This window comes from Chelonia mydas, chromosome 11, assembly GCF_015237465.2.
Source record: "Chelonia mydas isolate rCheMyd1 chromosome 11, rCheMyd1.pri.v2, whole genome shotgun sequence".
Lineage (NCBI taxonomy): Eukaryota > Metazoa > Chordata > Testudines > Cheloniidae > Chelonia > Chelonia mydas.
In genome coordinates, this window is record NC_051251.2 from 14924499 (window position 1) to 14950155 (window position 25657).

General features: G+C 42.6%; 1 long non-coding RNA gene across 1 annotated transcript; it reads right to left on the reverse strand.

Moving 5' to 3' along the window:
* Positions 1-428: 428 nt before the first annotated feature.
* On the reverse strand, positions 429-13855 carry LOC122462436. The gene is made up of 3 exons (XR_006284973.1): positions 13521-13855; positions 13144-13261; positions 429-992 (listed from the first exon to the last, which is right to left on the reverse strand). It is a non-coding gene; the product is annotated as an uncharacterized LOC122462436 (long non-coding RNA).
* Positions 13856-25657: the final 11802 nt, after the last annotated feature.

A 25657-nucleotide genomic window follows, 5' to 3' on the forward strand; every position in this document is an offset into this window, starting at 1 on the left:
TTTCTGATTTATTTTTCCCAGTAGCATCTCACACCTCTACATTTATAACAAATGCATCTAAACAGACATACTGGATGGAACATGGAGAAACTTCAGGGATGGTGAGTTTGTCCCAGAATAAAAGCCAATGGACCTGGAAATGAATAAGAGCTACTTTACTTGATTGAGATAAACACTGGAGTCTATGGCATAGTTAGCATTCATTTCTCATACAGAATTCTCACTGACAGTCATGGGAATTCCGAGCAACTAAGGCGAGAGCAAAGCATGAGACAGCAGCTATAGCCTCAGCAGTCCTGCTCTGCTTTCCAAAATTTAAGAGTTAAACTTTGAGAAATTCTAACCTCATACCCTATTAGTGGGTCATGGCCAGGTGTAGTTAGGTAACAAGGAACAGAAGCCCCATGTTTGGTAATGGGATTCAGGAAATTAATGTGACTTCCTCATGATAAGAAAATTAATGATTATGGGGAGGTAATCTACCTGTGGAGCAGCTCTGCTGTCTTTTCTGGTGGAAATAGGATGCTGAAATTCAGTCCCAAGCTGGTCTGACATTCTTCTACGTTGCTTTCGGGAGCCCTGTGCCATCCATGGTGGCCAGCCATCTTTCTGTCAAGTTTTAGGATACTGCGGGAGCCACTTACTTCATTTTTCTTGCTGGCTCAGTAGTTTAGCCTTCTGCTAAACCAAAAATATTCAATTCAAGTCCACACAAAATCTTCCCGCTAGTGTCCCTGGTTCACAGGAGTCTCTGGGGTGTATGTCCAAGTCCTTTTTTTGGAACAGTGGGGAGGTGAAGGGGAAGTTCAGTCTGCTCTCCCTTCCTCTACCAAAAAGCTTCAGCCTTGGTCCTTTGGAAGGAATTAGGTAGTCGGGCTTCAGGCCCATTCTGCTACTCTGTACAAGCTCCCTTCATTTATTCCTCTTCAAAGTCCTCATACCACTCTGCTCATGTCGCTTCAACTCCTTCTCAGGCTGCCACCCAGCTCCTTCTGTTATGGTGGATCATAGTAAAGAAGTTCTGTATTAAAATCACAAATGAGTTTGATTCCCCCTAGTTTAAATTCCAGGGTATTACTAATTAAGAGGTCTCTTGGTTTTTGGGCTCTTGTTTTTACTGTTTCTCTCCCTCTCTCTGTGAAACTTGCAAGCTGCTAATTGTGTTAGTACATCTTAAGACAGAGTCTGTTCTCAAAGCAATACTTTGTAACAACAACTGCTCACACAAAGAGAGACTCAAAGCGATACTTTGTAACAATAGAAACAGCACACAGAGACTCCCCGCCCTTTTGTTGTATTTATCTTGTTTTGTTAACAATTGTGATTAAAATGGAGATAGAGGATGTATGTGGATGGATAATAAATGAATGATCAGGGAGGTGCCAGCCTAAGAATCCAGTGTCGATTGGCTGAAGAAGGCGTCCAGTGGAAACAACCAGAGGACCCCCGGAGGGCAGACTGGAATCCACCCAACAGCCTCAAGGATGGGAGAACCAAACAACAAGATAACATCTGGCAGCATGGAGCCGTCAGGAATGTGCTATCTGCTGATTGATTCAGCAACAGCATGATGAAGCAATTCCCATAGACTGGCATAGGAATAAATTCCTATAAAAATGGACTTTAGAAACTGAGAATTTTGGGGTCTGATTCTGCAAACCAACATCCAGGAGCATCAGATGAGCAACTGACAAGGCCCTGCTCCCTCCTCATGTCCAGGCCACCTGGCTAGTGGCTTGGCACGAGCAACTCTAAGGCTGGTGACTATGATAACAACCTTGCAGAACCTCTGTGTGTGTGTGTGTATGAATGAATGTGTGAATAAATATGAAATTGAATGGAATGTTATAGCTATAACTAACTGCTTACTATGATTCTTTCTGTATTCCCAATAAATGTGGCATTTTGCCTTATTCCCTTTAATAAGCTCCTGCTGGTTTTTATTTTATTGGTATAACACTTCTGCAAAGAGGCTGCAGCAGCTTTGCACTCTCCAAGTCTAACTCATAGCAAGTCCTACTCCCCCTAGGTCTCTCCCCATACTAGACAAAAGGGAGCTCTTCAACACTGCCTTCCTTCCCAGCACTCTTTGCAATGAAGCCTGGATTCCTTTTCTGGAATATATGGGGTGAAACAAAGCTTTGGTAATGAGAAGTCAGGACCAAACAGAATGGAATTTTTTTTTCATCTGAAGATTGCACTGTTTAGAAATGTCCATGCTTTGAGTATACGATGTGTTGTTCTTTCATAATGGATTTCTTCCTTCTTTGTGTCCATAATGAATGAAGAATAAAATGGAGGGAGAAGGAAGAAGAGGAGGCAGTATAGAGTAGCCCCAGGCAGAGAACAAATGCACTGACAAAAATATTTTTTTAAGAATGATTTAGAACTTTATGTGAAGTCTAGAGTACATACATCCCTCGTATGACAGAACTCACACACCAATAAATGTCATTTCACAGCAGGAGGCAAGAAGTATAAAAGAGGCCTAGCCCTTTCAGATGGTGAAAATTAAAAATAAAATCCTGAGCCAGGGTTAATGTGATTCAAGGTAAATAAAACAGTGACGCAGGTGCACAGCTAGAGAAAGGCATTGAGGATATGTTAAGTACTAACAAAATTTGTATGTATACGGCATATTGCTCCCTATAACCAATATGAGCAAATCCTGAGAGATGCTAAGATACCAATTTCATGAGGAATTATGGATTCATAGATTTTACGGCCAGAAATGGCTATTATGATAGTCTGAACTTCTGCATAACAAAGGCCATAGAAAGTCAATGCTCAAAGGTGAAATTCATCTCTGTGCAGAGGGGCCAACAGAAGCTCTATGCTGCAGTATGTCCCACGTACATCCCTATATTTAGGGTTTAAGTGGGAGTAATTGGCCATAGGCCTTTTACTAGGTCCTCTGCTTAGGGTGTCTTTTTCACCCCAACTTTTAGGATTTAGACCCTATATGTAATCAATATACATAAGATAATATAGATAAGTTTGCAACTGTATAACACCAACTTCTCATATTTGTGGGTGCAGGAAGGGTAATAGTGAAGAGGGTCAAATTCAGTACTCTGCAGAAGAGTAGCTAAAGGCCTATGAACTAAATGAGTCTTGTTTCACTCCTATTTTGAGGACTTACATGGGTCTGAGAGTATGCAGAGACTTTGTGCTCCAAAAGATCATTTTACCTTTTAGTTGTTGGTCCTAGAAGAAAAAGCAGAAGACATCTGGTTCTTCTCTTCTGTGAAGCAAAAGCTCAATGTTCTGTTGGTCACAGGGTTACCAACTTTCTAATCGCACAAAACCGAACACCCCTGTCCTGCCCCTTGTCTGAGGCCCCAGCCCTGCTCGCTCCATCCGCCCTCTCTCCATCGCTCGCTCTCCCCCACCTTCACTCACTTTCACTAGGCTGGGGTATGGGGTGGGTTGTGGGAAGGGGGTGAGGGCTCCAGCTGGGGGTGTGAGCTCTGGAGTGGGGCCAGGGATGAGGGGTTTGGGGTGTGAGAGAGAGGTCTGGGTTGGGGTGCGGGCTCTGGGCTGGGGGTGTGGGCTCTGAGTGGGGCCAGAAATGAAGGATTCAGGGTACAGGAGAGGGATCTGGACTGGGGCAGGGGGTTGGGGGGTGTGGGAGGGGGATGAGGGCTCCAGCTGGGGGTGCGGGCTCTGGGGTGGGGCTGGGGATGAGGTGGACAGTAATGTTTTCTTTCAACCTGGCACAAGATCACTTACTTCCCACAATACACAGAGACGGGAGTATTAGGAGAGTAACATTTTCAGCAATCCTGAGAGTTCATAGCCTATGCAGTGCTCTTATATTGGCTGCTCTTGGATGGACCCTTGTTGGTCACTATGGGACAGATCATGGAACCCTTACTCACCCTGGTGAGCATTTACTTGCAAAAGTAGTCCTGTTGAATTCAGTGGGCCTGCTAGTTCAAGTAACCACTCATCAATGGGAGTAAGGGGTTCACCATCTGGCCTTATGTGTCAGATTCTGATACGGTTACTAACATTGTTGAGTTCCTCCTAGTGCCACTGATTTTACTGCTGACAGAGTAAAGTACTGCTCAAAATGAATCTGGCCCTGTAGATGAAAAGCATTTCTAGGTAAAAAATGGAAAGCCACAAGAAGTCTATGTTAAAGCAGGATATTTCTTTTTTCAGGTGGTTGAAGGCATTTCACCTTCATGGCTCCTAATATGAATATTTACATCCTCCCAGATAATTAACTATGCTGGATTTGTAAATAAAATATTTGCAAGTCATTGTGTCATCTTTTAATTAAACAACATATGTTCTATAATAATGCATCTCTCTGAGGGAACAGAGTTAAGCTCTTCTTAATTTTGAATTTCTTGTCTGCTCTGGGTTTAAGCCAGATTCTCTGGGTCATGTTTTCAAAACAGCCTGTATATTTGTATGCTCAGTTTTTTCTTTGCCTATGTTTTGTAATCGCCAACATTTAGATTTGTGGATACAAGTTGACCAGTTAGGTGTCTCCCTACCTAATTTGTCTAATTCTGCCTTTTTTTGGAATACACAGATGTCCAAAATTGTATCTGTAAGATCTTGAGTGAAAAGGTGAAGGGCTGGTTGAGACCACTTGGACAATTTGATCCTTATTTACAATACTGTGCTTTATGATATAGTGCTTATACTCTTAGTATGTGGTGGTGCTTTTTGGTGTGCGTGTGTGTGTGTGTGTGTGTTGCCATTCCCAGACAACTTCAGTAGCACCAAAGTCAAACCATGCTAGTACCCAGGGCAAACTTGGAAGGTTATCTTTGATGAATAGGGAATAGAGTAGTGAGCTGCTTAGAAGAATTATGTGAAGAACAGGATTTGCCTAAATTAGTGGAATGGAAGGGGGCTTTCTGGGTAAAAATATTTCAGGAAATGAATGTGATAAAGGAGTCAATTCAAAAAAATAATAATTCCAAATCTACTTATATACATAAAGGTAGGTGTCTGATTTTTGCTTCCTTTAAAAATGCCCCCCCCCAAAGTTATGAAATAAGAATAATTACTTCTAAACACAATTTCCTGTTCATTTATTCTGTTTGGATTTTTCAGAGTACATTTTCAGATCAGTATGTGGAGTTATATGTGCATATCTCATTATCACTAATGGGAATTTCAAAGCAGCATAGAATTTTACTGGTCTATTTTGCCTGACTTGTAATACACCTGTCAGTCTGCTTTCCTCCTGGAATTTCATTAATATTTAAAAACTAATATTTAAAGGTCAAACTTAGCCTGCAGTGATATTAAAATATATCATTCAGTTTCTTCTGATTTGTGGAGAACTTCTTTGGGAAGAGGAGAGAGAGGTCAGATATCAAGAGGAGAAAGGAAATCACTAGCACTTGCTACCTTTTCATGCAATTTCTTTTTCTTCCTCAACCCTCTTCCAGAAATCAATCATTTTTCCATTTAGGGGGAGACTTGTCAAAAGCACAAATGGCAGCTAGGTGCCTAATTCTTATTGCAAATCAATAGGAATTAGGGGCCTAGTTGCCACTTATGTCTTAGAAATCTCCTCTTAGCTGTTTTGTTAAGTAAAAACAGAACAAAGTGAGATCTTGCTGCACAACATAACCACCTTTTCACTCTGACTATTCTGTGGAGCTGTCTAAGAGCTTAACCCTTCTCCCTGTCAAGTCAATAGAAAAATTCCCATAGACTGGAATGATGCAAGATCCTTTATCATCAGTTATGTTGTGTTTGACAAAATGAAAGTCACACTTCAGCAGAATGGCAGCCCAAGAAGAAAAAGCATGAGCTAAGCTTTAAGTGCTCTGTCTAGCATTGGCAGTGCTCAGAAATAGACTCTAACTAGTACGGTCTACTCTAAAATGTAAGTGGGCAGATTAAGGCCCCGCTCTGGCAAATGCTGTTATAGGTGAATAACTTCATGGATATGAGTAGTTGCACTGAGTTCAACTTACGTGACATTGGATAAAATGTGACTATACATTTGCATAAAGTTACTCACGTGCATAAGTGTTTGTAGGCTCAGGCCCTACGGTTGCAAGATCTACTGGCTTCCAGAGAACTGCAAATAGAGAGTGTATATTCCAGGGGTAGGCAACCTATGGCACGTGCCCCAAAGGTGGCATGTGAGCTGATTGTCAGTGGCACTCACACTGCCCGGGTCCTGGCCATTGGTCCATTGGGCTCTGCGTTTTAATTGAATTTTAAATGAAGCTTCTTAAACATTTTAAAAACCTTATTTACTTTACATACAACAATAGTTTAGTTATATATTATAGACTTATAGAAAGAGACCTTCTAAAAACGTTAAAATGTATTACTGACACGCAAAACCTTAAATTAGAGTGAATAAATGAAGACTCGGCCCACCACTTCTGAAAGGTTGGTATATTCCATGAACTAGACTCACTCTCATATTGACATCCTTGTTTGAGGCCGCCAGAACCTAGCCATTCTTGTTTGACTGAATCCTCCTGAAAACAGTGAGGAAGTTATACAATGTAATTTTTATTTCCCAGTGTGTATTTGGAGGCAGACTGCGGTTTCAGAGAAAACTGGAAAGAGCCTATGGGGAGTGCTGTGATGTGCTGATGTTCAGTGGATCAAAACTCCTACTCTGGTGGATCGTAGGAATTCTGCCATCCAGACACCTTCCCCAGCTGCAGAGCTCCTGTGGCATATCAGAGTAGGGCTCCCTCCTTAGCACCTTAGTAGGTCCTCTAGAGTTACATCTGGGCATGCGAGCTGGGGCCCAGAACAGATGGACTAGGAAGCTGTGTAGAACTTGGGAGGTATTTTATTTTAAAGCAGCTCACAAAGAGAGGGAGGCTCGAACCTGCACCATGGAAGTCAACAGAAGTTTTATGGTTGACTTTAGGATCAGACATATAAACAATGTTGGGCTAACAATATAGTGGCATCAATGCACAGTGGTTCGCCACTGTTAGGTTCATCTATGTTGAAACATGGTAGTGTGCACAGGGCAACATGCTTCTATAACTGTGACCCTGAAATACTGTGTCTTCTGTGATGGCACAGTGGTCTAATGAAACTGAGAGGCCATCATCATCATTTGACACTGCATCAGCATGTCTCATGTAGCTAGAACTGGTTGGAAATTTTTCATCTAAATAGTTTTGATGAAAAATGCTATTTTTGTTGCAATAAAAATGTTTTGAACATGTATCAGTTTTGACAAATTTGTTTAGAGAACCCCAAAATGTCCTGTTTTGACAGATTTGGAATTACTTGTTTAAATGGTTTGTCTCAAAGATTTGTTGAAATTTAATTTGTTTACATATGAACATTTTAAGAAGTTAAAGGTCAACATTGGAAGGAAATATTTATCATTTATCGAAACAAAAAACATTTAGATTGACCTGAAAGGAGATTTTTTTTCAGAATTTAGTTTTTATGGGGAATTTTGAATTTTTTTTGTTTTCATTCTGTTTTGGAACAATTTTTTTTTTTAAATTGTGGAATAGCCTGCAAAATGGAAAATGCAAGTCCTGCTCAGCTCTCCATGCAACTTAGACATCACAATCTTTGCGTCTTTGAACTTGAACCTGCAATGTTTGGATTTCATGTGATGAACTCAAACCAGTTTTCTTCCCCCGAAAACCTTTCACCCAGCTCAAATGTCATTATGAATGTGCAGAAATGTAGAAAGTCATAATGTGTAGACGACACCCCGTTGTCAGATGTAATAAATGCTTCTACATTTGATGGTTCTTTCTAAATGCTTCTACGTTTGATCAGTTGAACAGCTGTTTATCCTAAAAGTAATGTCATTCCTGTGAACCTAATGCTGTGTACTTCTAAAGAGCTGACAGCAAATTATGACAAATTTTGCTGCTCTCTCATGCTCTCCTAGCATAATATTGTTAATTAACTTAGGATTCCCTCCTTCCAGCTGTTTACAAAACAATAACCAGATGCCCTTGTTACTTCTCCAATGCCTTTGTTTCACACATGAAACAGCAATAAGAAAGTAAAAATTTCCTTCAACGTATCTGCAGGTAAGGTTTGCTCCACATAATACCATACAAATGGCTGATGCTTTATCACTTTTAGCATATCGTCAAAGAACAAATATTTTTAATAGGGTATGTAAATCTCCTTAAATTCATGAGCCCTTCTCGAAAACAGAAACTTTAGATTTCCTGCTGTCATAGAAACCATCTTTAGCTAGCAGATTGTAAACAAAAACAGTGCTCCCTGGCTTCATATTTATAGTGTGTGTGTGTGTGTATTCCCCTTTAAATATGAATAATGATACACTGTTTTTCAGATACATGGTCTGTTGATCCCATGTTGGATGTGATTGTATTTATAGGAAGAAGCTTAAGAAGTAATGTTAGATTAAGATCTGAAAAATGTTTGGAACCTATAGATATGGCAGGGACAGCCTGAGCCCAGCCATAGACTATAGCTCCAAGCAAATGTGTGGAAGGAACAGGAATGTCTCTGCTGCTTCTCGGCAGGGCTGAAAGGCAGTGCACATGTGCCTACGCACTCACTATGCCATAGTCCTACAAATACTACGTTAGTGATATTTTCGCTGTTCAGTGTGAGATTTCATAAAAGAGAATTTATTAGTGAAACAAATGATGAAGCTTTGAGCCAAATTCTCTGCTGGCCTAACCTCATTCAGTAGACAGAATGGTGTCAGGAGAGGATTTGGCCCACTTTTGTGAAGCACTGGCCAGAATTTTCAAAAGTGACTAGTGTTTTTCGGTGCCCAATTTATAACATCTGGAAAGCGCCTGGCTTTGCTGAAGACCCTTCCTCCAAAAAAACCAGGCCCCTTTAAGGAGTCTCCAGTTTGGCACCCAAAAACAGAGGCCATCCATAATCTTGTCTCATATCTCCCAATGTATCATAGCCCTGAGAGAGCTCTTCTTAAAGTAAGAGGAAAAAATAATGCCATGCTGTTTGGGTTTGTAGAGCATGGCTTGCTTTTTTTTTTTTCTTTTTTCTTTTTTGCCTGTAGGACTTAATCACAACAAAAATATAAATAATAACACTTAGCAGTTTTCATCTGGGGACAGCTAAACATTCTGCAAACATTAGTTACTTTAGTCATAATACGCTCCTGTGAGATTGTAAATATTATCATCCTTAGTTTGTTGATGATACAGGGAAGGGATTTTAAGTGACTTGCCAAGATCATACAGTGATCAAGTGGCAAAGCTGGGAATAGAACCTTGGACTCCTGGCCACCTAGTCCCTTACACATTCAAGTAGTGTTGCAAATATCAACTTAGAAGTGCAGAAAAGACATTTCTGGTAATTTCAGTGCTCTATTTAGTAAAAATGACCATACCTACATTATCTCCCAGTGTGAACCTGCTCTAACTTTACATGTAACTTTAAGGTGTGGTAGTCAAACATGAGAAGCCTTTTTGCTAATGAGTAATATTTGTAGGAACTAAAATTAGGGCAAGTGATATTTTCTCACCTTGTGTTCATCATCAGTTCATGTATCTGTTTTTTTATGTAATATGAAATTGCACATTGCAGCCCGAAACTCCTCTGACCTTTTTTATTCTTGAAATAATGATTTTCTAGACAGATAAGACTAGACTAGATTGGAATTGTAACATAGCTCTATAAGATGAAGGGCAATGTTTTGCTCATTCTACCTATACTTTTCTAGCCATTGCATTGTTTTCTTCCTATTATTTAACTTCTAAGAGGAATATCTGTACAGCCCATATAGAAAAATAAGTCTTTTGCCACTCATACTGTCTTAGTAGGGAAAACCAGATGTAACCAGTAACATATTTGTGAATGGAAAGATGAATCAGTCATTTTACCTTTCGTGGAAACCATAACAATGCTCATTGAAATAACTGGAAACATTTCCATTTATTTTAATAAGTTTTGGATCAGACCCACAGTAGGCCTAATTTAGCCCTGACTTGCACCCCATTACTTTAACAGGGGCTGTAACTCAGAGTGGAATTTGTCCCAGTGCTGGAATATGTATCCATTGTTGGTGGTTGTTGTTATTACTGGTATAGTGATAGTAACTAGAGGCCCTAATCATGCACTCTACACCTAGAATCCTAGAATCATAGGGTTAGATGGCCCAAGGGTCATCTAGTCCACTGGTTCTCAACCAGGTGTACACATACCCCTGGGGTACGCAGAGATCTTCCAGGGGGCATGTCACCTCATCTAGATCAATGTTTCTCAGCCAGGGAGATCGTGGGATGGGTTTAGTGGGGTCACAAGTATATAGGGCTGGCATTAGGGGCTGGCAAGCAGGGCAATTACCTGGGGCCCCATGCCATGGGGGGCCCCACACAAAGCTAAGTTACATGTTTTAGCCCTGGGTGGCAGGACTCGGGATTCAGGGGTACAGTAATCTGGAAAGGTTGAGAACCACGGATCTAGTCTACCTCCCTGCCAAGATGCAGGATTTGTTGTGCCTAAACCTTGACTATGAGATGGTCAAGTTCAGGATCCTGACACAAGGAAGAAAGGAGAGCAGCAGAATACGGACCCTGGACTTCAGAAAAGCAGACTTTGACTCCCTCAGGGAACTGATGGGCAGGATCCCCTGGGAGAATAACATGAGGGGGAAAGGAGTCCAGGAGAGCTGGCTGTATTTTAAAGAATCCTTATTGAGGTTACAGGGACAAACCATCCCAATGTGTAGAAAGAATAGGAAATATGGCAGGCGACCAGCTTGGCTTAACAGTGAAATCCTTGCTGATCTTGAACACAAAAAAGAAGCTTACAAGAAGTGGAAGATTGGACAAATGACCAGGGATGAGTATAAAAATATTGCTCGGGCATGCAGGAGTGAAATCAGGAAGGCCAAATCACACTTGGAATTGCAGCTAGCAAGAGATGTTAAGAGTAACAAGAAGGGTTTCTTCAGGTATGTTAGCAACAAGAAGAAAGTCAAGGAAAGCGTGGGCCCCTTACTGAATAAGGGAGGCAACCTAGTGACAGAGGATGTGGAAAAAGCTAATGTACTCAATGCTTTTTTTGCCTCTGTCTTCATGAACAAGGTCAGCTCCCAGACTACTGCACTGGGCAGCACAGCATGGGGAGGAGGTGACCAGCCCTCTGTGGAGAAAGAAGTGGTTCGGGACTATTTAGAAAAGCTGGACAAGCACAAGTCCATGGGGCCGGATGCGCTGCATCTGAGAGTGCTAAAGGAGTTGGCAGATGTGATTGCAGAGCCATTGGCCATTATCTTTGAAAACTCATGGCGATCAGGGGAGGTCCCGGGCGACTGGAAAAAGCCTAATGTAGTGCCCATCTTTAAAAAAGGGAAGGAGGAGGATCCTGGGAACTACAGGCCAGTCAGCCTCACCTCAGTCCCTGGAAAAATTATGGAGCAGGTCCTCAAGGAATCAATCCTGAAGCACTTAGAGGAGAGGAAAGTGATCAGGAACAGTCAGCATGGATTCACCAAGGGCAAGTCATGCCTGACTAATCTAATTGCCTTCTATGATGAGATAACTGACTCTGTGGATGAAGGGAAAGCAGTGGACGTGTTGTTCCTTGACTTTAGCAAAGCTTTTGATGAGGTCTCCCACAGTATTCTTGCCAGCAAGTTAAAGAAGTATGGGCTGGTTGAATGGACTATAAGGTGGATAGAAAGCTGGATAGATTGTCAGGCTGAATGGGTAGTGATCAATGGCTCCATGTCTAGTTGGCAGCTGGTATCAAGTGGAGTGCCCCAAGGGTCGGTCCTGGGGCTGGTTTTGTTCAATATCCTCATTAATGATCTGGAAGATGGCGTGGATTGCACACTCATCAAGTTTGCAGTTGACACTAAACTGGGAGGAGAGGTAGATACTCTGGACGGTAGGGATAGGATACAGAGGGCTCTAGACAAATTAGAGGATTGGGCCAAAGAAATCTGATGAGGTTCAACAAGGACAAGTGCAGAGTCCTGCACTTAGGACGGAAGAATCCAATGCACTGCTACAGACTAGGGACGGAATGGCTTGGCAGCAGTTCTGCAGAAAAGGACCTAGGGGTTACAGTGGACGAGAAGTTGGATATAAGTCAACAGTGTGCCCTTGTTGCCAAGAAGGCCAATGGCATTTTGGGATGTATAAGTAGAGGCATTGCCAGCAGATCGAGGGAAGTGATCATTCCCCTCTATTCGACATTGGTGAGGCCTCATCTGGAGTACTGTGTCCAGTTTTGGGCCCCACACTACAAGAAGGATGTGAAAAAAATTGGAAAGAGTCCAGCGGAGGGCAACAAAATGATTAGGGGACTGGAACACATGACTTATGAGGAGAGGCTGAGGGAACTGGGATTGCTTAGTCTGCGGAAGAGAAGAATGAGGGGGGATTTGATAGCTGCTTTCAACTAGCTGAAAGGGGGTTCCAAAAAGGATGGATCTGACTGTTCTCAGTGGTAGCTGATGACAGAACAAGGAGTAATGGTCTCAAGTTGCAGTGGGGGAGGTTTAGGTTGGATATTAGGAAAAACTTTTTCACTAGGAGGGTGGTGAAGCACTGGAATGTGTTACCTAGGGAGGTGGTGGAATCTCCTTCCTTAGAAGTTTTTAAGGTCAGGCTTGACAAAGCCCTGGCTGGGATGATTTAGTTGGGAATAGGTCCTGCTTTGAGCAGAGGGTTGGACAAGATGACCTCCTGAGGTACCTTCCAACCCTGATATTCTATGATTCTATACCATACAAGACAGATGGCTGTCCAACCTTGTTTTGAAAACCTCCAGTGAATAAGCTTCCACAATGTCCCGAGGCAGCCTGTTGCCTTGTTCTACTGTTCTTACAGTTAGGAAATTTTTCCTGAGATTTAATCCAAATCTGCTCTGCTGTAGCTCAGTGATTCTCAACCTGTGGTCCATTGGCCACTTGTGGCCCAATCAGCACATGGCTGCAGCCCATATGACATCCTCAGGACCATACAGGTAGTATATATTGTGTGGGTGTGGCCCACATAACACATAGAGAGTTGAATATGCGGCCCACAACATTAAATAGGTTGAGAACTGCTGCTGTAGTTAGAACCCATTGCTTCTTATCCTGCCCTCTATGGCAAAAAAAGAACAACTTTTCTCCATCTTTTTTGTGGCAGCCTTTCAAGTATCTAAAGACCACTATCATGTCCCCCCTTAATCTCCTCTTTTCCAAACTAAACATACCCAATTCCTTCAGCCTTGCATTCCATCCCTTTGATCATTTTTGTCGCTTGCCTCGGGATCCTTTCCAGTTTCTCTACATCTTCTGGGAATAGATACATTGGTGATCAAAACTGGACACCTACAATGAAAAGAAAATCCCTGATCCAAAGAGCTTACTAATGACAATGACTCGTTGTCAGCAGCACCCAAATGAAGGTTCTATCTTGGGTGATGTAAAACTACCCTGATTCAAAACAGGGAGCTGTTCAGAGATAATCTCATCCCTTGGAAAGACTCTCATTGACTTCAATGGACTGGTTTAGGCCTTAAATCTTTGCCAAGGATTGGCATGAAGATGGTTATTCATGCCATTGAAAATAAATAAAAAAATTACTTACTCATAGTCCTGTTCTTCTTGCTGTTACCAGCTTCAGTCCAGTTACGGCTTTATTTCTTTTTATTTTTTCCACTGGTCTTTATGGTTGTGTTTGTTGGTTTGTTTTTAAAATATATACACATGTATCTTATTTTAAAGCGCAGGTCAAGTCTGCAAAGCATTTATGTAAAAATGGCACCATCTTACTCAATAATTTTGTTCCTGAGAGTAATACCTCCTGTCTCTTATGAAAAAGATACGTTTCTATGGATTTTTTTTTAACTCCTGTTTGCCTAATGCCTGCTAGACTTACTGAGCCTGCACAGCTGAGAGAGGGCGAGTTGAGTGCTTGCCCTTGTTGCTCATCACCAATAGAACCATTTACTAAGTTAAGTTCCCAATTGTGACATCTGTGCAAACACACTGAAGGCAATGGAGTTGCACAGTGTCACTGCAGACCTAATTTGGCCTGCAGAGTCTTTATGTTGATGAGGATGTACAAGAGAGAACCCTGTTTAAGTCTTGGATTGAGTTTGAGTTGAGTTTGAGTTTGCAGACCTGGCAGAGAGCAAAATCTTATTAAAACTTTAAAAAAATATGCTAATTCAAACAGGAATTAATTCAGAGAAGTTCTGTGGCATGCAGGAGGTCAGACTAGGTGATCACAGTGATTCTATTCTGGTCTCAGAATCTCTGAACCACATACATTTAATCTGGAGATCACTGACACCCTAATTCACGGTGGTACTTAAATGGGACTTCTCATATACTTAAATTTGCACACATGCTTAAGTACTTTTCTAAATCAGGGCCTAAGAGTCAATACACATGGGACCTCACAAAGCCATTGTTGCAGTCACTCTGCAGAGTAGAACCATGCTATGACCTACCGTCAGGCTTCCTTCTTCTCTTGATAGGCGATAGGTCTCTTGCCTCCAGCTACATAGCCGGACTTGCTGGCTTATAGCGTACTGAAATACAGTAATTTCATTGCCTTTGTAAATAGCAATATTGCCAGCCTCAAGTGTTCAAAAATCATAAGATTGTCTTAAAATCATGACTTTTTTTAAAAATTAATTTTGGGTTCTTTTTATTTGACTTCTGGTTTTTAAGCCTTTAGAGTCCTTTTTCTTGCTTCACATGCTCAAACTTTTCTCCACAACCAGGAGGGCAAGAAACCTACTTTATAAAGCTGATAGAGTCTCATGCAATCTTTCGATTCTAGGCTGTAGGGCTTTAGGAACAGCTCCGACTATTGTGAGACTTACAATAAAATTACGAGATTTAGCAACCCTCGGATAGTTCTCATTCCATTCATTTTCTCAAGTGATTACTGGATAAGCAAGCCCGATAGTAAATCACCCATTTCAGGTAAGAATGTGATCAGGATGGGAATAGATACATGTGAAGAATGACTTTCTCCCACTTCTCAGCTTTCTACAGAACCTTCTGGGTCTTCAGGATGCACAGCTTTTGAATGGTACATCCCACAAAAAAAGACTTCTTGACGCATGTTATCGTGAGGGCCTGTGTGATGGGGTATACAATCCCCACACCATCTGAGAAGGGGTTAACTGGAGCTTGAGTGCAATGTTAGCCCCACCTCATTGTGTCTGGGGTGCGTCTGGCTCAGGGGGGAGTTAAGTGAGAGGAGTTTAGTGCAGTTGGAGGAATGGATCTCAGGAGGGAGGGAGTCTGGAGTGCTCACTGTATGAGAAAGGCCTGGCAGGAGCCAGATATGGGAAGGACTGTGTAGCGGGGTGATAACCCCGCTCCTGCTAAAAAAGGATAAAGCAGCCCCGGAGAGGGCTGCAGTGAGGAGAGCTGGCCTAATTGGGAAAGCAGCCACAGCTGTAGCCAGTGCAATCAGGGCCCAGCTGACTGTTATAAGAGGGCGGTGGGCTAGAAGGACTCAGACTCTCTCTCTGGTTCTAGACAGGGAAGGATCTGGCTGCCTGGAAAGCTGAGAAGGGTACTTAGTGTAGAGCAGTGCTGGGGAAGGGCAGAGGGATCTGGGAGCTCCAGCCTAGCAAAACCCAAGGCTGCAGGCCAAGTTAAGGGCCCACAAAGGGGTACTGGGGCTTCAGAGGGGCAGCCCCAAGATAGGTAGAGGCAGCAGGTCCAACCCTCCCCCACCCCCACCTTACCAATGATGAGTGGCCCTTACAGACTGCAGTCAGCCCTAGTGAGCGGGGGCTAGATGGTGACTGGCAGTAGCCACTGAGGTGTGTTGGGGATAGGGGTTTGGGGGTTTCCCTGAATGGGAAGACCCAGATGGTGGGTTGCTGCGGTGGGCAGAACCCCTGGGTAAAGGGCACTGGGGTCCGGGAGGGACACAGGGGCTAGCAGCAGGTGAGACATCAGCTGGCAGAGGGTGTTCCAGGGCTGGAAAGAGCTAGTTCCCTGGACAACCAGCAGGAGGCACCGTGCCGGTGGGTTGCCATCCCCCACAGACTGCAAGAAAGCTACAGGAGTAGTGTTAATTCCTGTGGATGACCCTGACAAAGGAGCAAGACAGTAGGGAGGCAGCCTTGGGGGAGGTGGGGGGGTCAGCATTCTATAGAAGAATGGAGAACCTAAGATGGGCTTGTATTTTTGTCTGGTATCTGGGTTGTGCTGAGGGACTCCTAGGCAAAAACCTGGGAGCTGCTGCTCTGGAAGAAGGAGACCAAAGAGGCTCCAAGGCGGGTGTAAGGCATTGTGTTGATTTATGATTATTTTGTTGGTTATTATTTGTTTGGGAGCATGGATCTCCTGGAAGGCTTTGGAACTATAGCAATTAGAGCAAAGCTATTTAACTGCCAGCAGTGGATTATTCTTGTCCCACAGAGAATGCTTACATCCTCATGTGAGTGAGTATGGCATTTAGTTTGTTTGAGTCTGTCTGAAGCTGGAAAATCGCCATAATTATAGGGGAGGTAGTAGTGATCCTGATATTTAGGCCTAAACTTCCGCTTTATGGAAGATTTTTGAAGTTTTTCTTTAAGAAGCTCTCAAACCTCCATTGTTTGTAGTGGGCTTTTGAGATTTGTCATGGAGAAAGACCTCGTGGGGAGGGAAGAAGTGCCTTTTCTTTGTCCCATGAAATTCCAATCTGGTATAGCTGAGCTATAAACAGTTAGAAACCTCAGTTTCCCTACTCTTGTTTGTATTGCTCAGGACAACGTTGGCAGCCTGCCTAAATATCTGAACCTAAACTTTCTGAAGAGCTGGACTGCCAGAGCGGCAGTGCATGAATCACTGAGCCAGCCTGGGGACTGCCAAAGCCGCTTTAGTGCAGTGAGAAAGCAAGGCTGGGATCCTCCAGCTACCCCGGACCAACGCGTGATCCCAGCATTCTATCCCATCTCCGTGGGCACCACATAAGACAGAAGCTCTGCCAATTCCCAGTGGAGGGTGAAACAAAAGAGAAACTTGGGCCAGGCTCCTATTTTAAACAGCCCCTCCCTTGACCTGGCACATGGTCTCAGTAGCTCATCCTTCCCTCTCTCTGGGGCAGGATCTCCCCACATCCTGAGGGCATGAAAGAAAAAGCTAGGCTAGGCTCAGCTCTCTTTGTCCTCTCCCTCGACCCAGCACGTGGCTCATCCCATGAGATGCTTAAGAAGCTCAGTCTACTTATCTCACAGGTGTCTTGTTCATGGTCTGTATGCAGTGTTGTAGCCATGTTGGCTCTGGGTATTAGAGAGACAAGGTGAGTGAGGTAATATCCCACATCTGTTGGTGAGAGACCTGCTTCTGAGCTACACAGAGCTCTTGTTCAGGTCTGAGAAAGGTACTCTGAATGTCAGTTAAATACAAGACGGAACACACCGGTTAGCATGGCTAGTTAGCCCATATTCTAAGGGACCATTCAAGGTGGAGTGGCCCATTAACACCTCTGCAGTTTTAGGACAAAAAAGGGTGGAGGTTAGTGGGTTACAGATTGTTGTAATAAACCACCAATCCAATGTCAGTCCATGATTTTTGGTATCTAGCAGAGTAATGAATTTATGCTCCCAGGGCCATCTTTTGAAAGTGTTATGCAGGTTTCCTTTTGAGGATGGTAGGACTGGGAGCCAGGAATAGAATCTACATCTCCTAGCTTCCAGTCTTCCACCTTAGCATTGTGGCTATCTTTCTTCTCTTTATGTCTAGCATTGATTCATTTTCAACTATAAATATAAATACTTGAATGCATGAACCACTGTGAGTCTGTATTCCTAAATTCACCCTTTTTACAAGACTATGATGATTTTTGTACAAAGTATGCCTTATGAGGTATCATTTGAAAATTCATAACTTGCTGATCATTATTATCTTAGTAAAATGTGTGGCAACATTGTATGTAAAGTTATAAAATTCTACTGTATGACTTTGCTGAGACGTTCTAAGTTTAGAAAAGATGGCACAAACCAGTTCATCAGAGACAAAAGGCAAACTGACACTTCAGCCAGGTGTCAACAAAATCAAACAGATTATCACCTGGTTAAGTGGCCATTCTTTGGCAGAAAAAAGGGGTATGAGTGAGAAATCCAGCTTTTCCTTTGCCAAAATGTAGAAGTCCCTATAGACTTGCTGTTTCCTGAGCCTCAGCTGGAGATGATTTTCAAAGAAAAGTATGAAGAATGGGAAACAGAGGCCCCAAATCATCTCTGCCTTCACCTCTCTTCACAGAACAAACACTTAAAGCACAAAGGAAGCATAAATCCTGGCTGAAAGATTCAGCCAGTTAGACTACTAGATCATGTGGTGAGAGACCTTCTAGCTTTGAATTCATTTAGCTTGTGATTGCATTTTACCTTTTATTTACTTGTAACCAATGATGGCTTTTACGCCCCATTACTTGCAATCATTTAAAATCTATCTTTCTGTTAGTAAATTTGTTTTATTGTTCTAAATCGGTGTGCTTGGATTGAGGTGCTTAGGAAACTTCATCTGGGATAACAAGATTTGTGCATATCATTTTCTATTAATCAAATGACAGACTTTATAGGAGCTTGTATTGTCCAGGAGGGTGGTGGGCAGTACAAGACCCATATTTCTGGGGGAAAGTCTGGGGCTGGGAGTTTGCTGGTGTTTCCCTGCAGTGTGGCTGGCTATAGAACTCATACAATATAGCTGGGAGTGATTTACATCCTGGAGGCTGTGTGTGAGCTGACTAGGAGTACTAGCTCTAACAGTGCAGCCATGTAAGAGGCACCACAGGTTGGAGAATTGAGTGTAACAGATTATACCCTGAGGAATGTCACAATCACCAATATAGAATCATTTTTAATAGCAATTAATAGAAGCAGAGCATGTTTTAGATGGATTCTAAAATCTCAAGCTGCTTCTCTACTGTGAACAGAGCATGAGTCTGCAATTAGTATTCAGGAATAAATCGATAGAGACAACTGTGTGTATCTGCATTTCGCTAAACATTGAGCTTGAAGTACTGTCTATTAAGACATACAGCAGTGTTGTCAGAAGAAGTGTCTTACGTGGCAGAGAAATTTTCCTTAACTGTGTGGTGTGAAATAATACTAGTGAAATCACATTCCAAACTTGTAACTTCATCACATTTACTTACACAAGGCCATGCTCTTCTCAGACCCATTATGTCTGTGCAGAATTTATTTCAGTGCTTAACCACCCTGACAGTTGGGAAGTTTTTCCTAATGTCCAACTTAAACCTCCCTTGCTGCAATATAAGTCCATTGCTTCTAGTCCTATCCTCAGAGGCTAAGAAGAGAATTTTTTTTTTTCCTCCCTCCTCCTTGGAACAACCTTTTATGTACTTGAAAACTGTTATGTCCCCTCTGTCTTCTCTTTTCCAGACTACACGAACCCAATTTTTTCAATCTTCCCTCATAGGTCATGTTTTCTAGACCTTTAATCATTTTTGTTGCTCTTCTCTGGACTTTCTCCAATTTGTCCACATCTTTCCTGAAATGTGGCACCCAGAACTGGACACAATGCTCCAGTTGAGGCCTAATCCGTGTGGAGTAGAGCAGAAGAATTACTTCTCGTGTCTTGCTTACAACACTCCTGCTAATACATCCCAGAATAATTTTTGCTTTTTTTTTTTTTTTTTTTTTTGCAACAACGTTACTGACTCATATTTAGCTTGTGATACACTACGACCCCCAGATCCCTTTCTGCAGTACTCCTTCCTAGCCAGTCATTTCCCATTTTGTATGTGTGCAACCGATTTGTTACTTCCTAAGTGGCGTACTTTGCATTTGACCTTATTGAATTTCATCCTATTTACTTCAGATAATTTCTCCAGTTTGTCCAGATCGTTTTGAATTTTAATCCTATCCTCCAAAGCACTTGCAACCCCTCCCAGCTTGGTATAGTCTGCAAACTTTATAAGTGTACTTTCTGTGCCATTATCTAAATCATCGATTAAGATATTGAACAGAACTGGATCCAGAACTGATCCTTGTGGGACCGCACTCATTATGCCCTTCCAGCATGGCTCTAAACCACTGATAACTACTCTCTGGGAATGGTTTTCCAACCAGTTTTGTACCCACCTTATAGTAGCTCCATCTAGGTTACATTTCCATGTGTGTTTGTGAGTCACTATGTGTGTGATTTTTCCCCTGAGACTGTAATCTCTTAAGCTCTTTTTTTCCTATTGGAGCCTCTTGCTATCTGTAAATCAGGGTGGCCCAGATCTTCATAGGTATTTAGGCTCCCATCTTCCATGGATTTCAGTGGAAATTAGGATCTTAAATATCTTCGAAGACATGGGCTGCTGAGATGATCAGCTGGCGAAAGTCGGCATAGGTCCATTGACTTCAGTGAACTATACTAGCTCACTCCATCTTAGACTCAAGCTCCAGAGTGCAGTGATGACTTCAGAGGACCTGATACTTTACCCCTTAATCGTCTGGGTAATGCTATTGGCTTCAGGACTTAGTAGGGAGCAGAAGAGGATGGAAATTGCTACTCTGGCTGTAACATGAAGCCTGTTTGGGAGGGAGTTTTTGTTCTTGTGTCTCTGTGCAATAACTCGGTGTAAATTCCACACACACACACAATCAGATGTTTTCAGAAGATACCTGATTTCTTCACTTTGGTGAGGGCTGGAAGGGAGTATCCATTAGCATGAAAGCCTACTGTGCAAGTAACACAGTGATATTTGTCTTAGTCCTCCTCTGCTTCCTGCCCCCCCCCCCTTTTCTTGTTTTGGTGTTTCTCTGTCCTTCATTTTGAAGGCTGAGGAGGCCACACTGAGAGCCTGGGTTGGCTCTATTATTGGCCAATTAACTTGGCACCATAGCAGCATTTAATAGCTCCGACTGGGAGAGCTTCTACAGAGAAGGCTGGGCATGACCTTTAATGTATTGGGGGAAAATGCCTCTTCTCCCCCCCCCCCCCCCTGAATTTTACTAGATTGTGTTCCCTCCTCACTATTTGGTTAACCTCAACAGTAGTCCTTGTGTTCAACTGCATTCTCTTATCTGTAAGATGCACCTATTAAAAACAAAGACAGACACCAGAACCTCCTGCAGTTTCATGACTTAGAGGAGAATGTGGGGTTTGTCTGGTTTTTTTTAATGTATCTTTTTGTTTTGTAGTTGCACCAGTTTGGGGGCCCTGGTGCTAGGTGCTGTACAAACATAGTACAGCATAGAGAATTCCCTGCTTCACAGAGCTTACTCTACACAGAAAAGCCAGAGCGTGAGTGGAAACAGAAGCACACACCTCCGCCAAAATGGAGGTGATGATTTGACTTCCTGCATGCACCCAGGGAAATGCAAGCTGCTCAAGACACTCCAGACAGCTGATTTGGTTAAAGGGATATTAGTTGTGGAGGGGCTATAGCTAAAAGAATACAGTGAGGTACTGAAGGTGTCATAAATATAAAGGGAAGGGTAACCACCTTTCTGTATCCAGAACTATAAAATCACTCCTGGCAAAACCCCTTTACTTGTAAAGGGTTAAGAAGCTAAGATAACTTTGCTGGCACCTGACCAAAATGACCAATGAGGAGATGACATACTTTCAAAGCTGGAGGGGGGACAAAGGGTCACTCTCTATGTGATGCTTTTGCCGGGACCAGGTCAGGAATGCTCTTCAGAACTTCTGTTAAGTTAGTAAGTAAGCTAGCTAGAAATGTGTTAGATTTCCTTTTGTTAAATGGCTGGTAAAATAGGTTGTGCTGAATGGAATGTATATTCCTATTTTTCTGTCTTTTTGTAACTTAAGGTTTTGCCTAGAGGGATTCTCTGTTTTGAATCTGATTACCCTGTAAGGTATTTACCATCCTGATTTTACAGAGGTGATTCTTTTATTTTTCTTTTAAGATCCTGATTGCTTTTTCATTGTTCTTAAGATACAAGGGTTTGGGTCTATGTTCACCTATGCAAATTGGTGAGGATTTTTATCAAGGCCTTCCCCAGGAAAGGGGGTTTTGGGGGGAAGACATCTCCAAGTGGGCTCTTTCCCTGTTCTTTAACACACTTGGTGGTGGCAGCATAGGGTTCAAGGACAAGGCAAAGTTTGTACCTTGAGGAATTTTTTAACCTAAGCTGGTAAGAATAAGCTTAGGGGGTCTTTCATGCAGGTCCCCACATCTGTATCCTAGAGTTCAGAGTGGGGAAGGAACCTTGACAGAAGAGGAGAGGGGAAATATTTCTGTCAAGCAGCAGTTGACCAAACACAAGCATGTGCTGTGTGGAGCAACAGTGTTTGAGTGTAAATGTGGAGTGTGGCTACAGAAACCAAAGACCCTCCTGTATCTTGGAAGGCAGGGTTCAGCCTCTGGACTGTAGGAAGCTGCAGTCAGCACTGAAAGGTTTAAACAAAAATTATTTGTGCAGTAATAAGCCTCTTAATTAAGAGCATTTAATTTGAACAGAGCAATGCCTTTATACAGTGCAAACAATCACTTGGTATTCCAAGCACTACCAAGGATTGTCCTTTAGTCACATTAATATATATTGTCTAGAGCTGTTTAGCTAACCTCCAAGATGCCTCACTTGATTGTACATACTCTTAATGAAATACATATTTCTCTTAGCAGAAATAGAAGATGTTGATAACTCTGAAGTGTTCAGCACAAAAGCATATCCACAAATTAACAGCTCCTAATTATAAAATCTGTAACTACAAATTGCAGGAAAGCAACCTCAGTGTTCTATACATCTGGTTTCTGCTCATGTAACCATAGGTGCTGAAACTAGGAGTTCTGGGGGTGCTACCGCACCCCTCTGGCTTGAAGTGGTTTCCATTTTATACAGGGTTTGCAGTTTGATTTAATGGCTCTCAGCACCTCCACTATACTAATTCTTCCAGCACCACTGCAGGCAATGTTCTCTTGCCCATGCAGATGCCTTTCATATTTTAAAGGAACAATGATTGGGCCCAAAGGCATTTTGCAACAGAATCCTGTTGGTCAAGAGAATTAGGAGCATAAATCTTATGGGCAGGAACAAAGGGAAAATATGGAATATTATTACCCATCTAATAACTGGTATGTGTAGAGAGCATCTTGTTCCACAATATAAAGAGTCCCACTAATTTCAATGCTTTCCATTTTTAGAAATTCAGCTTTCAAAACACACACAGCCACCCCTGTTTTTGGAATTCTGGATACTTTGCATTCCAGCAGGTATCCATGTATTGTTTACTAGTATCCATGGGTTGCTTTTTATGCAGTGTAGTTGTAGCCGTGTTGGTCCAGGATATTAGAGAGACGAGGTGGGAGAGGCGATCTTTTATTGGACCAACTTCTGTTGGTGAGAGAGACGAGCTTTTGAGCCCCACAGTTCTCTTCTTCAGGTCTAGGGAAGGAACTCCCAGCAAAACATAAGGTGGAACAGATTGTTTAGCATAAGTAGTTAGCACATATTGTAAGGGGCCATTGAAGGTAGTCGCCTGTTAACTCCGCTGCAGTCATAGGACAAAAAGAGGGGATTAGTGGGCTACTGATTGTTGTAATAAGCCATACATTTTGGCTAAGGCTACACTCCAGAGCGTACAGTGGCACCCTACTGTAGCTTACAGTGCAGACGCTCCAAGTAGACAGGAGAGAGCTCTCCCATCAACCTAATTACTTCAGCCCCTATGAGTGGCGGTAGCTATGTTGGTGAGAGAAGCTTTCCCTGCCGACAGAGCACTGACCACACTGGCGCTTCGGTTGGTGTAATTTACGTTGCTCGGGGGGTGGCTTATACACATGACTTATACCAACCTAAGCTGTAGTGTGTACATAGCCCCTGTGTCTCTGTTCAGCCCAGGATTTTGGGTGTCTAGCATAGTAATGAATTCAAGTTCCCAGGCTTGGCTTTTGAAAGCATTGTACAAGCTTCCATGGAGGATAAGGATTGATAGATCAGATATGGAGTGAAAAGTGTTCACCCACAGGTGACAGGGTGTTTTAATCTTATCATTTTCCTGTGAGTTCATTTGCAAGCATAGTGATTGTGGGTGAAACCAGACATAATTGTTGTTGGGGCATTTAGTGCACTGGATGAGGTATACTTCATGTTGTGATAGGCATTGTAGGGTCCATGAATCTTGACAGGTATGTTGTGGGGGATGTTGATCATTGTAGCAGCAGAGATGTCTGCAGGTTTGCATCTGTTGTGGCAGGGTCTGGTGCCACTTTGATCTGGTGTATCCTGGGCTGTGGGGAACTTGCTTCTGATGATGAGCTTGGAGAGGTTAGGGGGTTGTTTGAAGGCCAGAAGTGAGGGTTCAGGAAAGATTTCTTTCAGAATGGGGCTCAAAACTGAGTATGGGTTGTAATTGTTTGAGGATACCCCATATAGGTTCCAGTGTGGGGTGGTAGGCAACAACTAGGGGTGTGCAATTGTAGAGGGTTTTATTTCTGTATTAAGGCAGGTTCTCTTGCTTGAGTTTTGTCACGTATGCTGTATTGAGCTGAATCATACTGTATCATTTTGATCAGACTTAGGCAAGAGCATGTGCACTCTACATGAGTTCTGTGATAACTAGGCATTTTCCGCCATAAGAACAGCCATACTGGGTTCAGACCAGAGGTCCATCTAGCCCAGTATCCTGTCTTCCAACAGTGGCCAATGCCAGGTGCCCCAGAGGGAATTAACAGAACAGGTAATCATCAAGTGATCCATGTCCTATTGCGCGCTCTCAGCTTCTGGCAACAGAGGCTAGGGACACCATCCCTGCCCATCCAGGCTAATAGCCATTGATGGACCTATCCTCCATGAACTTCTCTAGTTCGTTTTTTTGAATCCTGTTATAGTCTTGGCCTTCAACATCCTCTTGCAAATAGTTCCACAGGTTAATTTTGTGTTGTGTGAAGAAATACTTCCTTTTGTTTGTTTTAAACCTATTAATTTCATTTGGTGACCCCTAGTTCTTGTGTTATGAGAAGGAGTAAATAATACTTCCTTATTTACTTTCTCCACACCAGTCATGATTTTATAGACCTCAATCATATCCCCCCTTAGTCATCTCTTTTCCAAGCTGAAAAGACCCAGTTTTATTAATCTCTCCTCATACGGAAGCTGTTCCATACCCCTCATCATTTTTGTTATCTTTTTCTGAACTTCTCCCAATTCCAATATCTTTTTTGAGATGGGGTGACCACATCTGCACGCAATATTAAACATGTGGCCGTACCATGCATTGATATAGAGGCAATATGATATTTTCTGCCTTATTATCTATCCCTTTCTTAATTCCCAACATTGTGTTAGTGTGCAGCGGCAGTCAAAAAAAGCTGAGTGGATGTTTTCAGAGAAGCTTGGACTGAGCGACAGGGGATGGACCACTTGCTGATGACCTGTTCTGTTCATTCCCTCTGGGGCACCAGGCACTGGCCACTCTCGGAAGACAGGATACCGGGCTAGGTGGACCTTTGGTCTGACCCAATAGGGCCATTCTTATGTAACTATCCACAATGACGCCAAGGTCTCGTTCTTGAGTGCTAACAGCTAATTTAGATCCCATCATTTTATATGTATAGTTGGGATTGTTTTCCAATGTGCATTACTTTGCATTTATCAACACTGAATTTCATCCCATGTCAGAGGAATCCCCAGCTGGCTGCTTAAAGAGACTTTCTACCCGTTTGCTTTACCAAGAAGCGTACAACGGACTGACTGGAGGATCTGGATCTGATCGGTATGCTTTTTGTAAAAGAGCTTAAATCATGGAGGAATTCTGTTGCACAGGGTGGATTCTGTTGTGAATTCT